At 38.0% G+C, this 10,000-nt stretch overlaps 1 protein-coding gene and 1 pseudogene across 1 annotated transcript in view; both read right to left on the bottom strand.

Moving 5' to 3' along the window:
* Positions 1-10,000, bottom strand: part of LOC106877208 (laminin subunit beta-1) — a 171,603-nt gene that overhangs the window by 68,904 nt on the left and 92,699 nt on the right. The window lies entirely within an intron of this gene.
* LOC128248200 (5S ribosomal RNA) lies at positions 5,463-5,581 on the bottom strand (annotated as a pseudogene).

Genomic DNA, 10,000 nt, shown 5'->3' with positions numbered 1-10,000 from the left:
GAAGGGCATCCAGCTGTAGAAACTCTGCCAAATTAGATTGGAGCCTGGTGTTGCCATCCGGTTTCACCAGTCCTCAGTCAAATCGTCCAACCCATGCTAGCATGGAAGGCGGACATTAAACGATGATGATGATGATGATGAAACATGCCTGTGCCTATTATTAATTAATCCTTCACCATATTTACCAAAGTATCATCAGTTACCTATAACCTCAAAGAAATACCATCACATCAAGAGACTAGTCTCCAGTGAGTTCTTGAATTGTTTATGCAATTTTGATTCAGCAACTCGCCTTTAAATCATTGATCTAGTCTCTTATACACAGAAATGTTCTCATTGCTATTTAACTCATTATTCTCACATTACTACCAATACAATTACCTTAACCCTTTACCATTCAGAGTACTCTATCAAATGTAATGCTTATTTATTCACGCTGCTTTCAATTAATCATGCACTATCTCATAGATTTGAGATTTCAATGATGTGATTGTATATTTTTAGAATGACATTATGCATTAATTGTGAGAGGGTTGGATTTAGCCAGTTTGAACATAAGGAGAATATTTGGGCTAGATATGGCCAATTTAAATGCTAAAGTGTTAAGCCTTTGTAAAAGGATGTTACCAAGATATTCAGGATAACATGCTCTCCCGTTTAACACCACTGCTTGGGCATTAGCTCCTTTAGCAGAATTCCCTGCATTGTAAGCCAGACCCTCAGTTCCCCACCTCCACAACCTATGTATTTCCTGTACACATTTGTCTTGCAGCTGTTCAAGCTATGCAATGGCTACATCAGTTCTAAAAGAGTCTGCAAAGGTTCAGCTCCTTTTCTGATTAAACACAGTTAATCTTAATCTCTAGAAAGGTTTGCCTGTGTATGAGCAACATGTTTATTGAAACTTCAATATATATAATGACATTTTCACATAACTTGTATCCATCAAGGCAATAAGATTTCTATGAAGTAAATAAAATGTAGAGAGAAAGAAAAATTCCAATTCAATAAACAAAGATAGCTGCCAGCTATAGTTATTTTCACCGTCTTTCACTCTATCTGGATTTCATTATAGAACTACAAGAAATTTTGTGACAGAAAGACATATTAGATTTCAGTAAAATCCTGCATTCCAAAAGTATATAAATATATAAGGTTTAAAGAATTGAATTTATTGCTGGTGAAATGTCAATGGTATATGTGATGTTTGTTGGCAATGGTAGTGGTTGATCTGATGTTACTAGCAATGGTGGTTGCATATATGTAATGTGGTGATTATGGCATATGTTGTAATATTGGTGATAGATACAGTGTTCCCTGAAGGAAATGTTGCCAAAAGGGGAGAAAGTCAAAAACAAAAATAGATACTAAAATAAGTTAAACTAATGCTTGATTATAATTTAAGGAAATGTAATGAAACCATTCCACTTAGGGGTCACATGAAATAACTAAAGACTTCCCAAATATTTTCCAAGTTTTTTAAACTTACACAAACATATATACATTTTTATTTAAAAAAAAGACATTGCATTACAAAAAATACATACACAAAACCATGAATAAGAGGGGAAAATGGCTGTAAAAAGATATGAAAATAATTTTAAAAACAGAAGCAAAGCAACATGTAAAACTCGTGCACACGCGCACACATACACACGCTCAACAGACATACACAGGAAAAGATTCCATGAAGATAACAAACAGTGTGTATGTGTGTGGGAGTAGGGAAATAATGACTGATTCTCACAAAACTTACAAAAATACAAAGCTGCAATGAGAAGGAATCTAAAGAAAAGAAACAAAACTGTGTGAATCTAGCGGTTGGCATAGAAGAAGTGGGTTCATGTGTCTATGAAGCTAGGTATGTGTGTTTGTCTATGTCCATTTGGTTGTGTGTGTACACTAACATATGTCTGGCCTCAGGTTAGCCCTCAGCAAGCATACCTATAATCAAAGGCATTCTAGCTATGACTATCCAACCTAATGGATATGTAGGCTTACATTATCTAATGCATACTTTTTATCTGGATGGAAGGGTGTAATCTGAAGGAAATCTAGCAGCTATTTCAAGCAGAACAAGTAACTGCATAGAAGAATCTGAGTGCATGCGTGAGTATTTATGCACATGTAATTGTGTGTATGTTTATGCATATGTGACTGTGTGTAAGATAGTAAGTAATTCATATTAATGGATGTAACTATGTGTCACAAGGTCACAAATTTTGAAAGTAAGGTTCATCAATTAAATCAATTTCAGTATTTGATTGGTACTTTATCTTACTGACCCAACAAGAGGGAAAGGCAGAGTGATCCAACAGGATTTGAACTTGGAACATAAAGAGTTCTAACTAAATACAACAATATTTGTTCTGGTCCTTTTGAGTCCAAATCCAGCTGAGATTAACTTTGTCTTTCATTTTTTAGGGGTTAATGAAATAAGTTCTAGTTTAAGGTTATTGGTTAATGGAAATTGTCAGAAAGTTGGACAGAATACTTTGCAATTTGTTCCATCTCTTAGTGTTCTAAGTTCTTGGATTGTGGTAGATTTACTTTAACCTAGTCTAACACCACCACCAAGCCCTTGGGTACCATTTGCGAAAGTTCATCCAGCAAAAGTTAATTCAGCCCAGACATTCAGTTTGATAATTATTACATCCTTCCTGCCACAAGTCTCAGAGACCCTGAAGAAAATAAAGGGTTATAGATGCTACCCCTTCCTCTCTAATTAAAAAGTGAGAAAATAAGTGAAAAAAAAAGAAAAAAGTGAAGGCACATGACATACAGATTAGAGTGTTGCACTCATGATCACTAGACGGTGGTTTCAATTCCTAGACTGAGCTGTATGTTGTGTTCTTGAGCAAAACACTTCATTTCATATTTCTCCAGTCCACTCTGCTGTTAAGGAGTAATCCTGCAATGGACTAGTGTCCCATTCAGAGGGAAGGTTATGATCTTAGTCATTTATATGCCATGGAAATTTGGTAGCCAGCCCTAGAACCAGAGACCTTCACAAGCAATAAGCATGCTGCCCTCTCCTTCCAGAAAAAAATGGCTTAAATTTACTATTACTATTATTTCATATCAGAATCACATTTTCCCAATATTTCTCAAATCATCTAAAGAGCAAGCAGACAGTGAATTTAAGATTTTGGTTGCAAGAAAGAAAAAAAATACTGAAAATTGAAAATAATGTTAGCACAATTTGAAGGAAATTTCTATCAGGAGTCACAGTGTAACATCTGTGTTAAGACTCAATTCAGTTTGATTGTAGAAGTCTCGAAATTGGTCAATGAAGGAAGAATGTGAGGTAGACTGTAACAATTCCAGCTAGTCCAAATTAATATAACAACTAACAAAAGAAATTAAGTACTGAAGCAGATAATTATCTGAACATATTATAAACAATAAACATGTATTAAGAAGTAGGAAGGTAGAAAAAACACAAACCCCTTCAGGTAGATGGCCCTGCTCAGTATGTAGAAAAGGAGTAGGTAGTAACTCTATAAGATGTACCCGGTGCAAGCTATGGACACACAAGAGGTGCAGCAACATCAAAGGCAGGTTAACTAGCAAGTTAGTTTTTGTTTGTGGCAGATGTTCAGGTGCAATAAAGACTGTAAACAAACAGGAAACAACTTCTATCTCATTCCAGGTTGAAAAACTAGAGGTAGTCGATAGCTTCCGCTATCTGGGTGACCAAGTTAGTAGTGGGGGTGGGTGCGCTGAAAGTGTAGCTGCTAGAATAAGAATAACCTGGGCAAAGTTTAGAGAGCTCTTACCCCTGCTGGCGACAAAGGGACTCTCACTCAGAGTAAAAGGCAGACTGTATGACGCATGCGTACGAACAGCCATGCTACATGGCAGTGAAACATGGGCTGTAACTGCTGAGGACATACGTAAGCTCGCAAGGAATGAAGCCAGTATGCTCCGTTGGATGTGTAATGTCAATGTGAATACCCGTCAGAGTGTAAGTATCTTGAGAGAAAAGCTGAACATTAGAAGATCCAGTTGTGGTGTGCAAGAGAGACGATTGCGCTGGTATGGACATGTGCTGAGAATGGATGAGGATAGCTGCGTGAAAAAGTGCCACACCCTAACAGTTGAGGGAACCCGTGGAAGAGGTAGGCCCAGGAAGACTTGGGCTGAGGTGGTGAGGCAAGACCTTCGTACATTGGGCCTCACCGAGGCGATGACTACTGACCGAGACCTTTGGAAATGTGCTGTGCGTGAGAAGACCCGGCAAGCCAAGTAAGATCGTTGCCAGTGCCCCTGGACTGGTTCTTGTGCGGGTGACACATGAGATGCACCATTTTGAGCGTGGCCGTTGCCAGTACCGTCTGACTGGCTCCCGTAGGATTTTCGAGCGAGATCGTTGCCAGTGCCCCTGGACTGGCTTGTGCGGGTGGCACATAAAAGACACCATTTCGAGCGTGGCCATTTTCGTGCGGGTGACACGTAAAAGCACCCACTACACTCTCTGAGTGGTTGGCGTTAGGAAGGGCATCCAGCTGTAGAAACTCTGCCATATTAGACTGGAGCCTGGTGTTGCCATCCGGTTTCACCAGTCCTCAGTCAAATCGTCCAACCCATGCTAGCATGGAAAGCGGACGTTAAACGATGATGATGATGATGATGATTTAGTCCAGACAAGTTTGCACAAAGGAGATTAATTTGATTCATTTTTTTTTTCTCTCTCTTCTCTCTTTTGGTAACAAAAATGCTAGTTTAAGAAAAGTGTATTTTGTATGAAAATTTTTTCTTGAATTCCTTAACCAGAAAGGAAAGAGCCATATTTAAGACTTTTGTAGGCTCTCTTAAAATGATGAGATGAGCTGATTCAGCTTTAACATCTGTAGATCAACAACTACAGATAGAAAATGTGGGGGAAGGGGAAATTTTAATGATGCAGCATCTCTGAAGCATGTTAATAGCAAAATAAGAAAAATTTCTTTATTTTTCTACTGGTTTCTGTCTTGGATTGTAGCCAAGCTAGGGCACTACTTGAAGGGATTTTATCAGTTTGATTGACACACCTCACAACTATTGTCTGTTGTTTTCTCACTCTCTCTTTTACTCTTTTACTTGTTTCAGTCTTTTGACTGTGGCCATGCTGGAGCACCGCCTTTAGTCGAGCAAACCGACCCCAGGACTTATTCTTTACAAGCCTATCGGTCTCTTTTGCTGAACCGCTAAGTTATGGGGACATAAACACACCAACATCGGTTGTCAAGCGATGTTGGGGGGACAAACACAGACACACAAACACATACACACATATGTATATACGACGGGCTTCTTTCAGTTTCCGTCTACCAAATCCACTCACAAGGCTTTGGTCGGCCCGAGGCTATAGTAGAAGACACTTGCCCAAGATGCCACGCAATGGGACTGAACCCGGGACCATGTGGTTGGTAAGCAAGCTACTTACCACACAGCCACTCCTGCGCCTATAAAAGGGAAAATGCTTACAGCACCTAGGTTTCCCAAGTGGTCACCCATCTAAGTACTAACTAGGCTCGATGTTGCTTAACTTCGGTGATCAGACGAGAACCGGTGCTTTCAACGTGAACTTTTTGGATACTAACCTATCTGAGACCACCCCTGTTTCTATGATAAAATTTTACCATTTTATTTTAAAGTGATCTAAATTAAAGCTTTCCTTCAAAATTCCATGTTAATTTATATTCCAAACTCCAGCTTAAAATTGACAAAATTATTTAAAAATCTTTTTTATTTTTAGAAATATAGTAATGAAAGAGTTAACTGCAAACTCCACATAAGAACTCAGCAAATGAGTATTTCTGCTCAACGCACTAAATTATCATCAATAAACACAACATGCACAAAAGAAGCCTGTACAGTTTCTGCCTACCTACCACTAGTCAAAATTATATAATCTTGATTTTATATATATATGCATGTATATATAATCTTGATTAGTGGTTGGATGGGTTATCACAGTCTAAGGTACCACATATTCGAAGCTACTTCTTTCATAGACAGATATTTATACGTAGCATTTTGGCTCAGTTTCTATGGATGGATGCCCTTCCCATTGCTAACCCTCTTCAAAGTGAATGGGGGGGGGGGGGGCATTTTCTAATGCAAAAGAGATGTTGGTAAGACAAAAGGCACTTCACAAACCTATGCTTTCTCCACAGAGTTATGAAGTCACTTTTATCCTGTTAGAGTTATAGCATAAATGTTTAACTCTTCAGCATTTAAACTGGCCACCTCTTTTATGTTGAAACTGGACAGACCTGGCCTCTCACACATACCCTACAATGTCATTCTAAAAAATAAACAATCACATCATTGAAATCTCAAAGCCACAAGATAATGTATGATTAATTCAGAACATTGTGAATAAATACATGTCTGGTAAGTTCAGCATCATCAATTCACCACAGGGAAAGTTCACCACACAAAATTTTTGACAATTTTTCAACTTCAATTTTTCTCTCATTTTTACAATAAAATAATTTTTAACTATTAATGGTGAGATACTATGGATATATATCATCGGTAAACTTTCCTCACAGTGAACTTCACTCACAGTGAATTTTCTTCACAGTGAATTGATGGCAGTGAACTTACCTGTGATGAATGGATGGTGGTGAACTTATGTGTAATTGAATAAATAAGCATTGCATTTCAGAGTAGTCTGAATGCTAAAGGGTTAAGACAGCTTAAGTATAAATTATACATGTGACAGTCCAGTACAGTCAATATCAGAAAAAAATTATTTAATCCCAACATTAGAGTTGAACCATATATCTTTCAGAGCAATCAAGTTACTAATTACATCAACTGAACTCCAACCGAATTTAACTTTTAAGATTAGCAAATCTATGAGGATTCTGGACAATTTTGCAGTTGCTTAAGGACCAACAGACAGGCTATACCAACTAATTTCTAACAACCTAGTATCATATTAAACTTCTTTTACATTTATGATAAAGAAACCTCAGAATGTGATCTGAAATTATTGATAACACAAGATTATTATAAATATAAATTATATATATATATATGACACACACATATAAACATATCATACACACACACACACACACACACACACACACACAAGGTGCATTCCAGAAGTTTTGAGACTTGTTTAGGAGAGACAGTTAAACTGTCCTTGATTACTGTAATTTTAGTTTATCATTACTATACATCCAATAAGCCGACCTGCCAGCTCCTGTTATTCCAGATTGAAGGAGACACCTGTAACAAGCCTTTAAACTTATCTAGTTAAACACTGTTTATCACAGCTGACTAATTTACAAGATGCAGTGGGGATATTTGGACGCTCACTATGCACCCCGCTCTTTGTTCTTCACGATTTCCACCTCAACATTCTACTGACTTCCACCTATCACTGTGCATCCTTCTCTCACCCATTCTTACACTTCACCTCATTTCTCTATTTTTCATTTATCTATGGTTTTATTATACTGTTGCTATGCACCCCTCTCATATTCACCTTCTTGTGCCTTGAGAGTACACCCTGACACCTCATCACCACCATCTCTTCTTTCTCTCCAGCTGGGGAAGCCCTGTATTTCCTCTTTAGCAAGACACCTGTTCCTGTCCCTCAATCATATATTCACTTCTCAATGCCTAGCATAAAGTCACTTCTCTTGATACTACACCCCACCTCATTCCACTGATTTGAAGAGGTCCTGTCGGGTGAGTTACTTGGTGACCTCAGAAGTGCTGGTGCAGCAAAAAAAATTTAAAAAAAGAACACAGTACCTACTTTCAAGTGGCTGGTGTTAGGATGAGCATCCAGGTATAAAAAATATGCCAAAACAGATGTTAAAGTTTGATGCAATCCTCTAACTCATCAGATCCTGTTGAACTGTTCAACCCATGCTAGCAAGGAAGATGGTTGTTAAATGACGATAATGATGATGATGATGATGATGATACATATTAGGTTAGGAATACCCATCTTCATGTGTGTCTATACCAGGACAAATACAATCTAGTGTTGTCATTTGCATTGTTTTCCTCCAATAAATTGAGATAGCTAGGCTTGGACTCCAGATCTGTGAGCCTCACAAATGTCACTGCGGATCCACTATGGATTCTTTCAGCCTCCACCCATTGTCATGCTCTTTTAGTGCTGGCTGCCTTCCACCCTTAAATCATAAAGCATGGCCCAGATGCCATAGGCTTCCTTTCCCAGCTCAAGTCAGTTGGGCTACACTGAGGGAATAGTAAAAGGCCTGACTGTATGACAATTTTCCCATTCTGTGACAGCAGACACCACCCACATCTGGGATGCGACATACTGTGACACCTTCTTCAGCCATAATTTGGTGTGTTCAGCTACCAGCCCAGGCTCCGATGCACATCAAGCTGATGAAAAGCAACTGTCAAAGTTTCAGTCACTCTGACAAATTTATTTATGTTTGAGCCAGTGGCAGTGGAGACCTCCAGCATTCTCAGTCCCCCTAGACCATATTCCTGCTCACCACCATCAGGGTGGAGATGGCTGTCCACAAAAGCAAGCCCCATGAGTTATTGACAGTAGCTGTTCCAGCACATCTCCCTTGCCATACTTTGAAGCAATGCAGTTTCCATTTTGTCTGCTGAGACCATGATGTGGTCTGAATTACAAGAAATTGAGAGAGTGTAAGAATTTTGTAGCTTATACTAAATTACTACATTTAATGTGGTAATTTAGTTAAGCTAATGTTTCGTTCAAGTGGTTAGATGTTACCGTTTTAATTTGTATAGTAATAGGGTGGATGTAATCAACTAAAACTCTTCAGGATGGTATCTAAGCATGGCAGCAATGTATGAGTTTAATGACCTAACAAACTTTCCTATAATCTCTAACATAATCAATGACTAATATAATCTCTAACATAATCAATGACTTTTCTTTTATGTCTTAATTTGTACACCATTATTTTACTGTATACTTTTAAACCCCTTTTTCTTACTGAAACATCTACATTCATAATTTGCTCCACCCAGACTCACTGCTGTAGCTACTGCTGCTGCTGCTGTTGTTAGCAACAAGATACCAGTAACCTATATAATAGAACTTCCCAAAAAGCTAGGAGGGAAACAATTCAGCTTTGTGACTGCAGACAATAACTTTAGCAGGGAATTAATGACAGTTTGTAAGCAAACACTTGTCTAGTGATATAGCCTAAATAACTGGAGGACAACACTTTATCAGAGAGAGAGAGAGGCAGAGAGAGAGGGGCACAGAGAGAGGGGAGGAAGGGGGGACTATAGCTGACCAAGCAGGCATACATACAGTCATACATACATAAACAAGAGGATTGTTGTAGTAATAAGGTAGGGGTTGGGGAGTCAGGTGGAAGGCAGAAAGGAGAGAAAAAGAAGGAAACAACCACCACCTTCTACACGCACACACAGGAAATGGGCGTGGAACAAATAGAGACAAAACTTTTTGCCTGACCTTAATTGTATTGGGACATTTGGCTGGCATCAAGTGTTGCAGGTATAGAAAGACAGACAGTTACATGTAAGATAAAGATGAGGAATAGAATAAGATTTTAAACAACCCCTACTCCCCAGGGAAAGTTGTTTTTTTTTAGAGGCCCTTCACAGAGAAGTCTATATCTTCAGGAGTATTTTACAATATATAGTTTCACCAACCACCCATGCAACCTACTCCACTTACAACAAAAACTAATAAATATTAAACACAGTCACCATTTAATAAAATACATAATTATCAATGAGGAAGTCTCTCTCCATGGTTACTTGACCTACTTGAAATAGCAGTCATACTTCCCTCAATTTATACCATAGGATTTTTAAAATAAATACACATATACATAAACATATATAAATACATAATATATATATATATATGTATATATATCTATATATATATGTGCATATATACACATATACATAAATATATATAAATACATAATATATATATATATACACGCACACATATACACACACACCTTTGAGACACAAAGTAGACATTTTTCCCAAG

The sequence above is a fragment of the Octopus bimaculoides genome, chromosome 6 (genome assembly GCF_046866305.1).
Source record: "Octopus bimaculoides isolate indiv1 chromosome 6, ASM4686630v1, whole genome shotgun sequence".
In the NCBI taxonomy this organism is placed as follows: Eukaryota; Metazoa; Mollusca; class Cephalopoda; order Octopoda; family Octopodidae; genus Octopus; species Octopus bimaculoides.
The sequence above is the reverse complement of the archived record's forward strand: the minus strand, read 5'-3'. Positions and strand labels throughout refer to the sequence as shown.